This window comes from Bos grunniens, chromosome 8, assembly GCF_055505025.1.
Source record: "Bos grunniens cultivar Pamir isolate PY7600 chromosome 8, Bosgru_T2T1.0, whole genome shotgun sequence".
NCBI classification, from domain to species: Eukaryota; Metazoa; Chordata; class Mammalia; order Artiodactyla; family Bovidae; genus Bos; species Bos grunniens.
In genome coordinates, this window is record NC_141172.1 from 79,831,666 (window position 1) to 79,846,917 (window position 15,252).

The 15,252-nt window shown below is 41.0% G+C and overlaps 1 long non-coding RNA gene and 2 pseudogenes across 4 annotated transcripts in view; 1 reads left to right on the forward strand and 2 right to left on the reverse strand.

The window, feature by feature from the left end:
• LOC147367535 (uncharacterized) overlaps nucleotides 1–15,252 on the forward strand; it is a 53,634-nt gene that overhangs the window by 16,292 nt on the left and 22,090 nt on the right. The gene's annotated exons all lie outside the window — the stretch shown is intronic.
• On the reverse strand, nucleotides 13,904–14,487 carry LOC147367536 (large ribosomal subunit protein uL16-like; annotated as a pseudogene).
• Nucleotides 14,438–14,584, reverse strand: LOC147367537 (small nucleolar RNA SNORA70; annotated as a pseudogene).

The window sequence follows — 15,252 nt, forward strand, 5'->3', positions numbered from 1 at the left end:
ATACAACTGGACTACTAGCCTATGCCATGTGCAAAATTAACTCAAAATGGATGAAGGACTTAAATATAAAACCAGAAATCATAAAACTCCCAGAAGACAATATTAGCAGTAAACTCCTTGACATTGGTCTTGGCAAAGATTTTTCGTATCTGATTCCAAAAGCAAAGGAAAAAATAAGTAAATGGGACTACATCAAACTAAGAACCTTCTGCATAGCAAACTGTCAACAAAACAAAAAGAAAACCTGTTGAATGGGAGAAAATATTTGCAAATCCTTTATCTGATAAGTGGTTATTATCTAAAATATATAAAGAACACATAAAATTCAAAGTGAAAACAAAACAATTTGATTAAAAAATGGGCAGAGGATCTGAATAGACATTTTTCAAAGATAACATACAGATGGTCAATAGGTCATTTAAAAATGTTCAACATCACTAATCATCATGGATATGCAATTCAAAATCACAAAGAGGCATCACCTCACACGTGTTAGAATGACTAAAATCAAAAAGGCAAGAAATAACAAGTGTTGGTGAGGATGAGGAGAAAAGGAAACACTTGTGCACTGTTAGTGGGAATGTATACTGGTACAGCCGCTATGGGAAATAGTATGGAGATTCCTCAAAAAAGTTAAAAGGAGAACTACCAGAAAATCCAGCAATTCCCCTTCTGGGTGGAATCCAAAGAACAGAAAAACACTAACTTGAAATCATATATGCACCCCTATGTTTATATATATATAATATTATATACACACAATGGAATATTACTTAGCCATAAACAATGAAATCTTGCCATTTATGGAAACATGGATAGATGGACCTAGGAGTATTATGCTAAGGAAATAAAGCAGAGAAAGACAAATACTATATGATTTCACTTATATGTAGACTCTAAACACCAAACCAAACAAACAGAACAAAGCCAGACTTATAGAACTGACTGATGCTTGCCAGAGGGGCAGGTTTTGGTGGGGAACAAAATGAGTAAAGGAGGTAAAGAGGTACAAACTTCCAGTTATAAAATACATAAGTCATGGGGATGTAATGTATAGCATAGTGTACATTATGATAATATTGCGGTGCATATTTGAAAATAACTTATTCACACATACACAAAGTTCTAACTTTGTATGGTGGCAGATGGTAACTAGACTTATTGTGGTGATCATTTCAGTGTGCACAAATATTGAATCATTATGTTATATACTGCAACTGATATAATGTTATATTTCAGTTATACTTCAAATAAAAAAAAGAAAATTCCAGGAGATAGTGAAGGACAAGGAAGCCTGGTGTGCTACAGTCCATGGGATTGCAAAGAGTTGGACATGACTGAGCAACTAAACAACAAAAATAGAAAAAAGATGGAGTCAAGCATCATTAGTGAGGTGAAATATTTAAGATATATAATTTTACTTAACTCAGGTAAACATAGTAACTTGACCTATGTTAATAAGGAGCTTCCTAGCAGGGAAAATTGAAATGTCTGCCTTAATGAAGCAAATTAATAAATTTGTTATTAGAATTTAGAATGTTAATGATTCATCTAAAGTGATTGTGAATAGCTTGTTTTCTTAACTGGCTTTAAAAAGTGTCTGATTTTTTTTTTTTTTACACTATTAATTTATTTAGCTAACTTTTCCTCTCTGGACTGTGGAACTGTAAACCAGTTCAGCTGCTGCTCAAATATTAACCAACTCCCAAGTGAAGTCTATGCTAATGATGCTATAAGAAATTTAGGGGTAACAGACTCATTCATTTGCAAAATATTCACAGACATGGAAGATAAAATAGTTTGTTACTCAGTTGAGATGCTTGGAAAATATGTTCAAAGGATCTCACTCTTTCCTTTCAAAATATGGAACATTACAAAACACATGTGCTTACGTGGCTTAGATACATGAGCTAAGAATGTTTTTAAAGTTAAAAAAAAAAAAAAGATTAGAGGAAGGAAAAGTCCTTTAATTGAAAAGAATCTCCACCAATATAAGGAGAATAACATTTCAGTATCTGAGAGCCTACCATGACCTGCACTGAGACAGAGGAGGCAACATTGAATAATCAATGGAAAGTTTTTGTATAGTCAGTAATTATCCCTTTCCAGAAAAGCAAAGGGAAGGCCCACATTCCATGTCCCAATCTGGCTCCGTTCTGTGCACTCAGACTATTTCACTGAGGCCTCTGACTGCATCCCGGTGACACGACCCACACAATGGTCACAGTCACCAATGCAGTGCTGGCGCCAGCAAGCTTTAGTTTGTTAAGGAAAAACACTATTTTCCATGTATGTTTAAATAATACAGACACATAATATAAAAAAAAAAAAAAAACCAGAAGCTCTGGGTCTGTAATTTGATTCTCAGCCTTTGCAAAATAGGCAAAAATCCAAATATTTCTCTCTGCTAAAAAGAGTTTAAAATACGTTTCCAGGGATAACTTGGCTGGAGAGGCTAACTTGGAATTGGTGAGCTGAAAAGTTTGATTAGGTGGCGATCTGCATTTCTGAGAGAGAACCAAAAGGGCTCTTGGAATTAGCTGAGATCCAAAGGGAAGGTGGGCTCTATAATAGAACTTTCCAAGTTAAAATCAAGTGCTCATGTGTGGTGGTGGTGGGGTGAGTGAGGGAGTTGGGGGGGATTGAAGGGGGTAGGACACATTATTTTTGAAGTTTTAGACTTAGATCATGGAACAAAGTAAGGTAATACAAGGCCCACTATAAATCTGGCTCTAGAATCCTTTGTAATTAAATCTCTAGGACTCCAGATATAATACCTTGGCTGGAAGCTGTATTTCAATAGTGGTCCAGAAATGTATATCACTTGCCAGCTAGGGAAGCATCATTCTCTGAACACATATCACCCACACTGCCCTGGATCCTTCAAGTCAGGCCAGTCACATCCCAGGGGGCTCAACAGGTGAATCTCACACCAGCAGATATTTTAGGTAATCTCTCTCGAATTGCTCCCAACATGCTTGTTCTTGTCTTCACTCCCTGAATCCAGCTGTCTACATTCCAATAGTAGTCATTCTACATTCCTATAGTAGTTATTCTCCTTTGGGTTAAGTGGATTGGAGCTCAGCACTCCCACTTGACTGTCAGACTTACCACTGTAGATCCCAGACTGAAAAGCATCGCCTCTGATTGGGTCTATTTCCCCCTCTCCCTCAAATGAGTTTCAAATATCTCTTTGGTAGAAATAAACAACTTCTCCTAAGCCTTATGAAACAAGAGATAAAGATGACTAATACCTGTTCCCTACTTTCAAGGAACTTACAATCAACTGTTTTAGGTAAGATATTGACAAGGAAATAGGGCTAATATTATTATGAATCTCATGTTATGAGTGCAGGATGAGGGGATGCTCCATTGCCAAGATAAGGGAAAGAGCAATTCTCTTTAGAAAGACCAAGAGTATAATAGTTATGAAAAGATTTTGAGGGAGCTACAACTGGTGTTTGCTTTAGTTATTTATTGCTGCCATTAAAAAATAATCATAAACTTAGTGACTTAAGACAAATTTATTACCTTCAAGTTCTGTAAGTCAGAAGTCTGACAATGGTCTCACTGGACTAAAATCGAGATGTTAGCAGGGTTGTTTCTTCTGGAAGCTTTGGAGAAGAATCCACTTTTAAGCTCATGTACATCATTGACAAAGTTCAGTACGATGTGGTTGTAGGATTGAGGTCCCCATTTCCTTCTTGCCTCTCTCCATTCCTTACACATGATCCCTAAACTTCAGAACCAGAAATGGCATCAATCTTCTCAGGCTGCCCATCTCTTCTCCCTCTGTCTCTTCTGCTTCATCTTTCTGTCTTCCGCTCTGCCCTTAGGGACCAGATTACCTTGGGTTTACCTGGGTAATACAGGATACTCTCCTTTATCTTAAGATCAGCTGATTATCAAGTTTAATTTTATACACAATCACAGGCAGAACCCAAGGTGGTAGAATTCATGGGAGCCAAGTCTTATCTAGTAACGTGTTTTTATGATATTAAGCAAAGGGGTACAGAATAGAATTCAAATCATGTCCATATTAAACAGGTGCTAAGTTGCTTAGTATGGCTCAAGTTTGGAAACACGAGGTAAATCAGAATCCATTTCTTGCTCAAAGTCTCTCCTAGAGAAGAAGACAGACTTCTTTTCAAATAATTTTGATACAATAAGCTATTTGCAAAGTGACAACCAACATTAATAATTTTGTGGTTTTATTTTGATAGGCTATGTTTGTCTTTTGAATTTTACAAGTTGTATTTCATCGTGTATTTAGGACCATGATAGGGGCTTCCCAGGTAGCACTGGTGGTAAAGAACCTGCCTGCCAATGCAGGAGACATAAGAGACATGGGTTTGATCCCTCGGTGCAGATCCCCTGGAGAAGGGCATGGCAACCCACTCCAGTATTTTTGCCTGGAGAATTTCCATGGACAAAGAAGCTTGGCAGGCTATGATCCATAAGGCTTCAAAAAGTTGGGCTGAAGTGACTTGGCCTGAACACATGCACACAGGATCATGATAAAAGTTTTGAGGACCACTGAAATGCATGCATGCATTGGCCAAAGACAGGGCAAAATGAGATAAAATCTAAGAGAGCCCCATCCTTGATTGTCCCCTTGTCCTCACCTGCAGTACTGACTCTGACCTCCCATCCTGGTTTCAACTTGCCACTCAACTTGAAATATTCTCTCCTTTCCATCATAGCACTGAAATGGTAGAAAATCAGATAATAAGAGCAACATTCCATTTGGCACTTTGAAACTCATGTCTCATTTGCATCTCCTGTGGAGCGCTCTCTGTTCTCCAACATCCAGTCTTCCTTCCTCCTTTGTCACCTCTACCACTCAACTGATATATTGATAAGGGAATTGAGGACCGGAGGGCCTCAGTTTTATTCATTTTGGAATATCCTCTTAGTCTGCCCATACCAGACCTAACAGTGTTATAGATGGTGAAGCCATTCAATAAAGTTGTAGTAAATTATTATTTTTAAGGCAAAAATATTAAAAGTAAGTCTTTGATTGGTTTTAGAATTTAAAGTGAGTGACAGGAAATGGCATTTACTACCTGAAACTTTTCTCTTTTTCATGCAAAGAAGAAAGCAAGTGGTTAAGTGGTGAGGTATGAGCCTCAAAAGATTAGGGAAAACAAACACAATTGAAGAAAATTTCCTGTGATTCAAATGCAAAATAACTGAATAAATGTCATCCTGAAATACCCTGTGGGATACAGTAAGTCCCCTTCATGCCAGTGTGTGTGTATGTGTGAGAGTGTGTGTTCAGTTGCTATGTCTAGTCTGACTCTTTTTCAACCCCGTGGACTATAGCCTGCCAAAATCCTCTGTCCATGGGATTTTCTGGCCAAAGACAGGAGTGGGTTGTCATTTCTTCCTCCAGGGAATTTTCCTGACCCAGGGATGGAACCTGTGTCTTCCCTGTCTCCTGCATTGCAGGTGGATTCTTTATCGCTGAACCATTGGGGAACTAACCCTCAGGTTGAGAATGTTCAAAGAGTTGGAGTCGAACCTGCGTTCCATCAACAACAGGAGCGAGTGAAATTGCAACTTGCCCTTCCATCTTCAATTGCTGAGGATCATTCAGTTCTACCATCTCCCACCTCCTCTCCCTCCTCCAGGCAGTAACTCTTCTTGCCTGTTCACTCGATGCCAGTCCCTGTATGCCAGCTATTGTATTGTACTACTATACTTTTCTAAGTACTGTACTGTAAAATTAAAAACGTTTTATTTTTTGTTTGCTTTTTCTGTATTATATGTATGAAAAGTATTGTAAACGTATTACAGCACAGTACTATATAGCAGATTGTGCTAGTTGAATTCCTAGGCTAAATTTGTTGTGCCAACAAACAAATTGGACTTACAACTGCTCTCAGAACAGAAATCATTCAACTTGTTCATAAGTAGGGGACTTACTGTACAGGAGTTGTGAAAGGTGAGTAGGGCCATTGTACACATTCTGGAAAACCAAACATTTAAAGCAGACATTGAGAACATTTGGTTCCATATTCATCCTTCAGGGCATTAAAATTGCCAGTCAGTTGACCTTAAAATAGGAAGCTTATGGCTCAGTGGTAAAGAATGCACCGGCCATGCAGGAGCCATAAGAAACACAGGTTCAACCCCTGGGTTGGGAAGATCTCCTGGAGGAGGAAATAGTAACCCACTCCAGTATTCTTGCCTAGATAATCCCATGGACAGAGGAGCTTGGCAGACTACAGCCCATGGGATCACAAAGAGGCAGACATGACTAAGCAACTGAGCACACATGCATCAAGGTGGGCCCAACATAATCAGAATGATCCTCAGAAATGGAAGGGAAGGCAGAGGGTTAAGAGTCAGAGAAGATGTGATGAGGGAAGCAAAGTCAGAGTGCTGTGACCTGAGGATTCCGCTTGTCACTGTTGGTTTCGATGATGGATGAAAGGGCCATGAGTCAGAGAAGGTGGGAGCCTCAAGCAACTGGAAAAGGCAGGGAAACACATTCTCCTCAAGAGCCTCCAGAAAGGGACATAGCCCTGTCTTGAATTTAGCCCAGTGAGAAATGTGTCAGACTTCATTTGTGTTGTCTCAAGCTACTCAATTTGTGGTAACTTGCTACAACTCTCACAGGAAACAAACAATTATATAATTAGTCAATGTCCTGTTGTCTGTGGTGGACAGCCCACAAGATGCATTGTGGGAAAGCAGCCCTCTGATTGGCTCATGCTCCATGAATAAGGCTAACTGACAGACTCCAGGATGTCGTGGGGGAAAGGTCATTGTGACTCCCCAGCCATGGAGCCCCAGACTGCTGGGCTGTATGGGACAAAAGCCCAAATCCCAATCATTGCAGAAGTTAAAACTGATATCATACAAGCCGAGTTCAGCACTCAGATGCTTTTACTCGTACATAGAATCTTTTTTTTTTTTTTTTAATGTGAATTAGTTTCCAACATTTAAAGATTCTCTTGCAGGAAGAGGGACTCCTTCTAGGGCAAGAGAGTGGGCTCTTGTCTAACACTCAGAAATGAATTGTCTGAGGAGACACACGTACTGACACAGCAAGAGACTTTATTGAGAAGGGGTGCCTGGGTGGAGAGTAACCGGCTAAGGGAACCCAGGAGGACTCCTCTGCCACATGGCTCACAGTCTTGAGTTTTATGGCCAATCATTCTAATACAGGGTCCTTCCTGCTGGTTCATGCATTGCTCAGCCAAGATGGATTCCATCGAGGAGGATTCTGGGAGGTTGGTAGGACACATGGATTATTGTCTCCAGTCTCCTTTTGACATTTCCTGAATTCGGCTGGTTCGTGGTAGCTTGTTAGTCCCATGATCCTTACCAGGACCTCCTGTTGTTAAGACAGCTCTTGCAAGTGGCTACTATCTTGCCTGGGTATGGCGCAGATGGTTTCAGTGCTTCCCCTAACCATTTCACGTAAGCATCAGGATTTCTGACTTTTCTTGGAAAAAGTAAATCAGAAAATGTTGCCACACTTGAATCCCATGGGAGTGGAGTCATGGCTGCTCTTTAGACAGCACACTTGCACTGTTGGCTCCATATGCTCTACTCTACTGTCTCACACCCTCTCCCTGTCACCCTACCACACGGCCTGAAGGGACCAGTGTGCAATCCCTGGTACTCTGCTTGTGTACAATACACATTTCAGAACTGGCTTATTAGGGAAAGATACTAAAGGGAATCTAGCCACTTTCAATGCTTTTATCATACATGATAGCAAAGAATGCCTTCATTGATTTCAGAGACAAAAAATCCCAATAGTTTGATTCATTCCTCCATTCCATCCAAGTTCTTAGCCTAAGCAATACCAAGAAACACTGGCATTGGTGCCTCACAGGGAATTTCCAGGTCTACTTATGATTCTCATTCTGATCAGCTAAACCTTTGCTCCTTTAAGAATTTATAGAAAACTGACTTCAACAGGTAAGGGAAGCATTTTCTAAAGGATATGTATATAAATCAAGCTGGAGTACTTTCAAGATGATAGACAATGAACTCAAACAAAATGTCAAATGGTCTGATAGCATTTTCACGTGTACCCAGCCAAGGTTTAGAGAAATCCCTGTGCACTTTTATTGGATTAACAACACGTCAGCTCTGACATCAGCTGCAACACAATCTGCTATTGCAAAATGCACTTAGGAACCCTGATGCATTAATTGTTATGTTTGGCTTTATTACACACTTATCTTTTTCCTCATATCTGAAAGCTAGTGGTTATGGGCTAGAATTTTTGGAGAAGTGATACCTTAGAAGCTCACACTTGAAACAGCTCTGCACAGTGATGGAATGTCATAGTTACAGGAACAAGAGAGGAGAGTTGGCTCACAAAAGGGTCAGTGTCCTGAGTGGCTGGGTAGGAATCCACTTTTTCCACCTCAGGCTCTCATCTTCAGCCTACATGTAGTGAATAACCAGCCATATATGTGCAAAAGAGCGGTTGGGCTGGGCTTTGACACGGCCTCTGTGGGTGTGATAGATGTGCAGAAATCCAACCCTTCCCAGGGGGGTCAGGTGGAACCATCAAGACAAAGTGAAACAACTCTGTCCTGGAAAAGAACTTTTTTTTCCCGCTATTTGTGCCAAAGCGTTACAGTATCCCTACTAAATTGGAAATCTATGCAAAGAAAGAAAAAGCCAAAATGAAGCCATGAATTGAAATACTCTCTGCATAGAATATATTTAAATTGTACAAAAATTTCTGTATGAAGAAAGAGAGAAAGAAAAGAAAAAAGAAATGGCATTCACTTCTCATTTCCAAGGGCAAGTTGAAAACATCTGCTTTCTGGATTACAGAGTGAGACAGTATCCACGTCTGTGAAAAAGCAAGATCTCTAACATCTTTCCTTTGGAGGCTGTGGATAAAACAAACAAGGGGAGGATGAATTTCCCTCTGGTCTGCAGAGGCTTGCCTGAGCAGACAGAAAAATAGAGTACGTGCCTGCCCACCATCCCAACTAATAAAACTTGTGAAATATTTTTTCCATTGTCTTTTCATTGCTTTTCATTCTCTCCCTGTCTTCTTACATCTCTTAAGCAGTGATTCTGATGGGACGTGGGTTTATTTGAGCCTTTGATAAAACACAAACCACTATGCTTTTCTCCAGCCCAGGACTCAAGGAGTTTTGAGAAATACCTATAAATTTTCCTAATTGCTAGACAGTTTTTCCACTTTTAGGCCAACTGGCTTCCCTTAGCCATAATGTCGAGCTCTGACCTATGACTTGAGGGGCTCCTAATTGATGACTACCAAATGCTGAAAGGGGCTTTGGTTTTACTCATTTTTCTTCATCTGATTCTCAGCCTTGGGGCAGGCTGGCTTTTTAGTCCTGGTCTGAGTGGGCAGAAATGTGCCAATTCAGAAGGGAAACTGGGAAGGGGACAACTGTGTGGGCTTGTTGTGTGCCAGGCAGTGTGCTGAATTTTGCCTTACTTTATGGTCACAAACACTTGAGAGGTCAATTTTGTCAGTCTCGTTTAGACAATTAAGGATGTCAGATAAATAAGTCGATCATCTTAAGCCAGTGAGTGGCAGAGCTGGCAAACCAAACCAAAGTTGCCTGCCTCTGAAGCTTTAGTTATCTACACAGCTTTGATAAGTAAAGGGTCTTGAAACTTCTTAAAAGATACTTTGATGCTTGCTCTTCGGAACTTTTTATCACTTATATTGTCCCTGCTGCTGCTGCTAAATCACTTCAGTCGTGTCCGACTCTGTGCGACCCCATAGACAGCAGCCCACCAGGCTCCCCCGTCCCTGGGATTCTCCAGGTAAGAACACTGGAGTGGGTTGCCATTCCTTCTCAAATGCATGAAAGTGAAAAGTGAAAGGGAAGTTGCTCAGTCATGTCCGACTCTTCGCGACCCCATGGACTGCAGCCCACCAGACTCCTCCGTCCATTGGATTTTCCAGGCAAGAGTACTGGAGTGGGGTGCCATCGCCTTCTCTGATATTGTCCCTAGTATTAGAGAATTCCCACGCAGAGAATTACCTATGGCAGTAAGAGCTTTGCAGAATTCATTTGTAACATACCTCAGCTCAAAATTAATTTCCACTTTCAAATCCAGATGACATCTCAAAAGGAGACTGTCAGGTGAGAAGATGAGGGTAGGTAATTACACAGAATGTAGGTGACCTCAGTTATTCTACCAGTCCCCACACATCCCATGGCCATCAAGTTGTTCATGTGGCTGTAAATGTGTGGCTCCTTTTAAATAAGAAAGAATTTGGATCTGAACAGATTTATGGGAAACTGTCAGAAGCAGAGATGATTCTGAGGGACGGATCAGTGGGCAGTAAGACAACTGATGCAATCTGCAAACATAAGCCCAGGCAATTAGAGGAATGAAGGGCTTCTTGGGCAACCACCTACTCTCTACTTCCCTTCCCCCAGCAAACCTTTGCTTGATTTCAGACTTTCTACCTCCTGGTATACATTTTTATTCCAGACATCTCATTTTGTGTGTTTATACAAAAGATCAGGGCAATTACATGCAAAGGTCATGGGCTGTGGAATTAGAATACCTGGTTTCAAATTACTGTATCACACTGAAATACTGTGTGATCTTGGGCTAATTACCTAACCTCTCTGGACCCTTCTCTGAAAAATCAATTGCTCTAAATCTTATTGAGACAAGGTAAATAACACAATTCCTGGCTTATAGTAGGTATAAAAAAAAATACTATTTCTCTTTACTCTTCTTATTTGCTTTTTCAGAAATGCCCTGGGGTCCTAAGGATTTTACTTTTTTTTTTTTTTCTGCAAGCCTCAAACATTCTTAATTTGGTGGTGGTGTTGAAGACTGCCTTTTTATACAGTTCATGGGGTTTTCACAGCAAGATTACTGGAGTGGTTTGTCATTCCCTCCTCTAGTGGACCATATTTTGGCAGAACTCTCCACTCTTCTATTCCATTTGGGATTGGTGTCAATGGAACCTAGATTTTGGGTTCAGATTACTGGCAGAGATCTCTCAAACTCAGGGAAGATCCAGTCCCAGAAGACAAATTCTGATAGAAGACAGCAATGAAAACGCCATACTTCACCAGTGAGTGCTTTTAGGATGAGCAAAAATAATGTAAACTTCTACCTAAAGAAGTGGTAAGGAAATCCTTAAGTCAGAGCCCCAAGAGGAAACGGGAATTTGTTCCTTGTTTCCCACTTAGGTGGCCACTGGTGGGCATGATGCCTGGAGAAATGGCAGCCATCTTGAATCCATGAGGTGTCAGTCACAAGGATGAACCAATGTGCTGAAAATGGTGGAGGAATGGGTGGAGACAGCTGGAAGGACTCTGGTAACATTATGGAATTGCTGAATGAGTTTTTGGCCATCTATCTTCATATTTGTTGTTGTATGGGATAATTAATGCTTCAGTTCAGTCAGTTCAGTTCAGTCGCTCAGTCATGTCCGACTCTTCGTGACCCCATGAATCGCAGCACGCCAGGCCTCCCTGTCCATCACCAACTCCTGGAGTGCACTCAGACTCACGTCCATCGAGTCAGTGATGCCATCCAGCCATCTCATCCTCTGTCGTCCCCTTCTCCTCCTGCCCCCAATCCCTCCCAGCATCAGAGTCTTTTCCAATGAGTCAACTCTTCGCATGAGGTGGCCAAAGTACTGGACTTTCAGCTTTAGCATCATTCCTTCCAAAGAAATCCCAGGGCTGATCTCCTTCAGAATGGACTGGTTGGATCACCTTGCAGTCCAAGGGACTCTCAAGAGTCTTCTCCAACACCACAGTTTAAAAGCATCAATTCTTCGGTGCTCAGCCTTCTTCACAGTCCAACTCTCACATCCATACACAACCACAGGAAAAACCATAGCCTTGACTAGACGGACCTTTGTTGGCAAAGTAATGTCTCTGCTTTTCAATATGCTATCTAGGTTGGTCATAACTTTCCTTCCTAGGAGTAAACGTCTTTTAATTTCATGGCTGCAGTCACCATCTGCAGTGATTTTGGAGCCCCCAAAAATAAAGTCTGACACTGTTTCCACTGTTTCCCCATCTATTTCCCATGAAGTGATGGGACCGGATGCCATGATCTTCGTTTTCTGAATGTTGAGCTTTAAGCCAACTTTTTCACTCTCCTCTTTCACTTTCATCAAGAGGCTTTTGAGTTCCTCTTCACTTTCTGCCATAAGAGTGGTGTCATCTGCATATCTGGAGTTATTGATATTTCTCCCAGCAATCTTGATTCCAGCTTGTGCTTTTTCCAGTCCAGCGTTTCTCATGATGTACTCTGCATAGAAGTTAAATAAGCAGGGTGACAATATACAACCTTGATGTACTCCTTTTCCTATGTGGAACCAGTCTGTTGTTCCATGTCCAATTCTAACTGTTGCTTCCTGACCTGCATACAGATTTCTCAAGAGGCAGGTCAGGTGGTCAGGTATGCCCATCTCGTTCAGAATTTTCCACAGTTTATTGTGATCCACACAGTCAAAGGCTTTGGCATCGTCAATAAAGCAGAAATAGATGTTTTTCTGGAACTCTCTTGCTTTTTCCATGATCCAGAGGTTGTTGGCAATTTGATCTCTGGTTCCTCACCTTTTCTAAATCCAGCTTGAACATCTGGAAGTTCACGGTTCACATATTGCTGAAGCCTGGCTTGGAGAATTTTGAACATTACCTTACTAGCATGTGAGATGAGTGTAATTGTGTGGTAGTTTGAGCATTCTTGGCATTGCCTTTCTTTGGGATTGGAATGAAAACTGACCTTTTCCAGTCCTGTGGCCACTGCTGAGTTTTCCAAATTTGCTGGCATATTGAGTGCAGTACTTTCACAGCATCATCTTTCAGGATTTGAAATAGCTCAACTGGAATTCCATCACTTCCACTAGCTTTGTTCGTAGTGATGCTTTCTAAGGCCCACTTGACTTCACATTCCAGGATGTCTGGCTCTAGGTCGGTGTTCACACCATCGTGATCATCTGGGTCATGAAGATCTTTTTTGTACAGTTCTTCTGTGTATTCTTGCCACCTCTTCTTAATATCTTCTGCTTCTGTTAGGTCCATACCATTTCTGTCCTTTATCGAGCCCATCTTTAAGTCAAAGATTTTCTCATCTGCAACTACAAGTGTTATTGATTCTCTGATGTCTGCTTCTCAAAACTTATATGAGAATTATGCACAACAGAGGTAAAGCATCTAGAAAGTGCCTGTCACTTGGTAAACAGCTGGCAATCGTATAGCTTACATTTGTTAGAGTTGTTAATACACAGGCTTTCTCGGGGAGCAGTGGGGTCTTCGACAAATGGAAGCTTCCTTTCAGCATGCGTTGGTGTAACAGACAAAATTCATACATCCCATCAAGCCTATTAAGGGTCTTCACCCCATCACCTTGAGATTCCATGAGGTATTATCAATAGGCACAAATCAAATTTTGAAATTAACTGAATTTGAAGTGTTGCAAGTCAGATAAGAAGAAACAATATTAAACAAACCCTTCTCATTCCTAAGGAATGGGTGAGTTTACTTAACCATAAGTAAGGTTCTCCTTCCAAGCACTTCTTTTCTCCTCCCTGTGAGCTCATTTGGCTTATCTTTTTAGCTAGAGGGGAATTTCAAATCTGTCAGTATTACTGACTGGATAAATAGCTTTCAAGGGAAGGACAGTTGGAAATAAGTCCAAACTGCCATTTGTTGACAGTTTGAGGTTTATAAGTTGTCTAGAAAGTTAAAAAAAAAAAAAAAAAGACTGAAATGTTAATCATGGGCAAAAGTAATTCATTCACAAATTCAATCAACTTTTATGAAGTTCCTGTGCTTGGTGCTGTGGAAAACAAGGTCAAACAAGCCAGGGGCCTGTCATTCTGGGATTAGACAACCTAGTATGAAAGACATGTGAGCAAGTGTATGTAAAAAATCTATTGATATGGCCCAAACTGTATTTATACAGTGATGTTGAAATCAGGATGACCACTGGGATTACTGCTATTCATTGCTACCAGTGACTGAGCACTTCCTATGCACCAGGTTTGTCTTAAGTTCTTTATCTGCACTGTTTCTTTTTTTGTTTTTGACAGGAAAGTAGGATTTATTGGTGGGTGTGAGTAAGGAGGGTAAGGCTCTTGTGAGTTCAGGGCCCACGATTTGTTCAGAGGGCCACAATTAAGGATGTATTTGACCCCACAGCCATCTGGGATGAGTCACTTTTCTGCAACCATGTTTTCAAACTCATCCACCTTAAACTTAGTAAATCTCCACTTCTTGGAGATGTGCATCTTCTGGTGACCAGGGAACTTGGCCTTGCAGAGGGCCTCAATCACATGCTCCTTGTTCTGCAGTTTGGTGCAAATGGACATTATGACTTGGCCAATGTAGACCCTGGCCACTGTGCCCTGGGACTCTCCAAAGGTACCTTGCATACCTGTCTGGAGCCTAGACTGAGGACAGCATGCCAACCATGAATGTTCACTATAAAGGACTGTTTCCAAGGTCCCTTACGGCAACCTGTACAGGCAACAGGCTGCATACACTTACCTAGGAGGCTGCTGTTTGCAGCTTATCTGCTCTGATTTGCATAAAAATTCTTTCTGATCATTCTGGTTGTTATGTCCAATTTACAGATGAACACACTGAGACCCAAATGTACACAACTAGTTAGTGGAAGGAGCTAGAATTCATATCTAGGACTTCTTAAATCATGAAGCTCATAGACCTTATTAAACCATGGTAGAGGTTTAAACAGTGAACCCAGGTCTCCTGCATTACAGGCAGATTGTTTACTGTCTGAGCCACCAAGGAAGCCCAAAATGGAGATTGAAATGCAAAAAGTAATTAATTCTGTTGCCAGTGCTGAGTCATGTCGGGGCAGGGGAGGGAGGAAGGATAAGAAAAGGCTTCAGACAAGAGTTGACCCCCTGTGGACATTTCCTTTGTAGAAAAAGACTTCTCAGAAGCAAATATGTGGTCCATGGTCCTATAGCATATTTTCTAATGTGAGAGAGAGAAAAAAAAAAAAGGATGGAGGCAGAATGGTATCTGAATAGGCCCAGCGCCCCTGGAAAACTGCAAACCTCCAATGTAATTGGGACTTCAGGGACCTGGGATTGCTTGTTCTGCTAAAGTACTTGAAATTTCATGAATAAAAGGTTTTCTATGAATACAAAATTACTGTGATTGTCTACATTAGACCACAGAAACACTATAAACACTCAAAGAGAAGGGGAGATGTCTGAACCTATTTGTTCAGCATATGAAAGAGACAGGGAACCTGGATACTTTTGAAATCACTTGT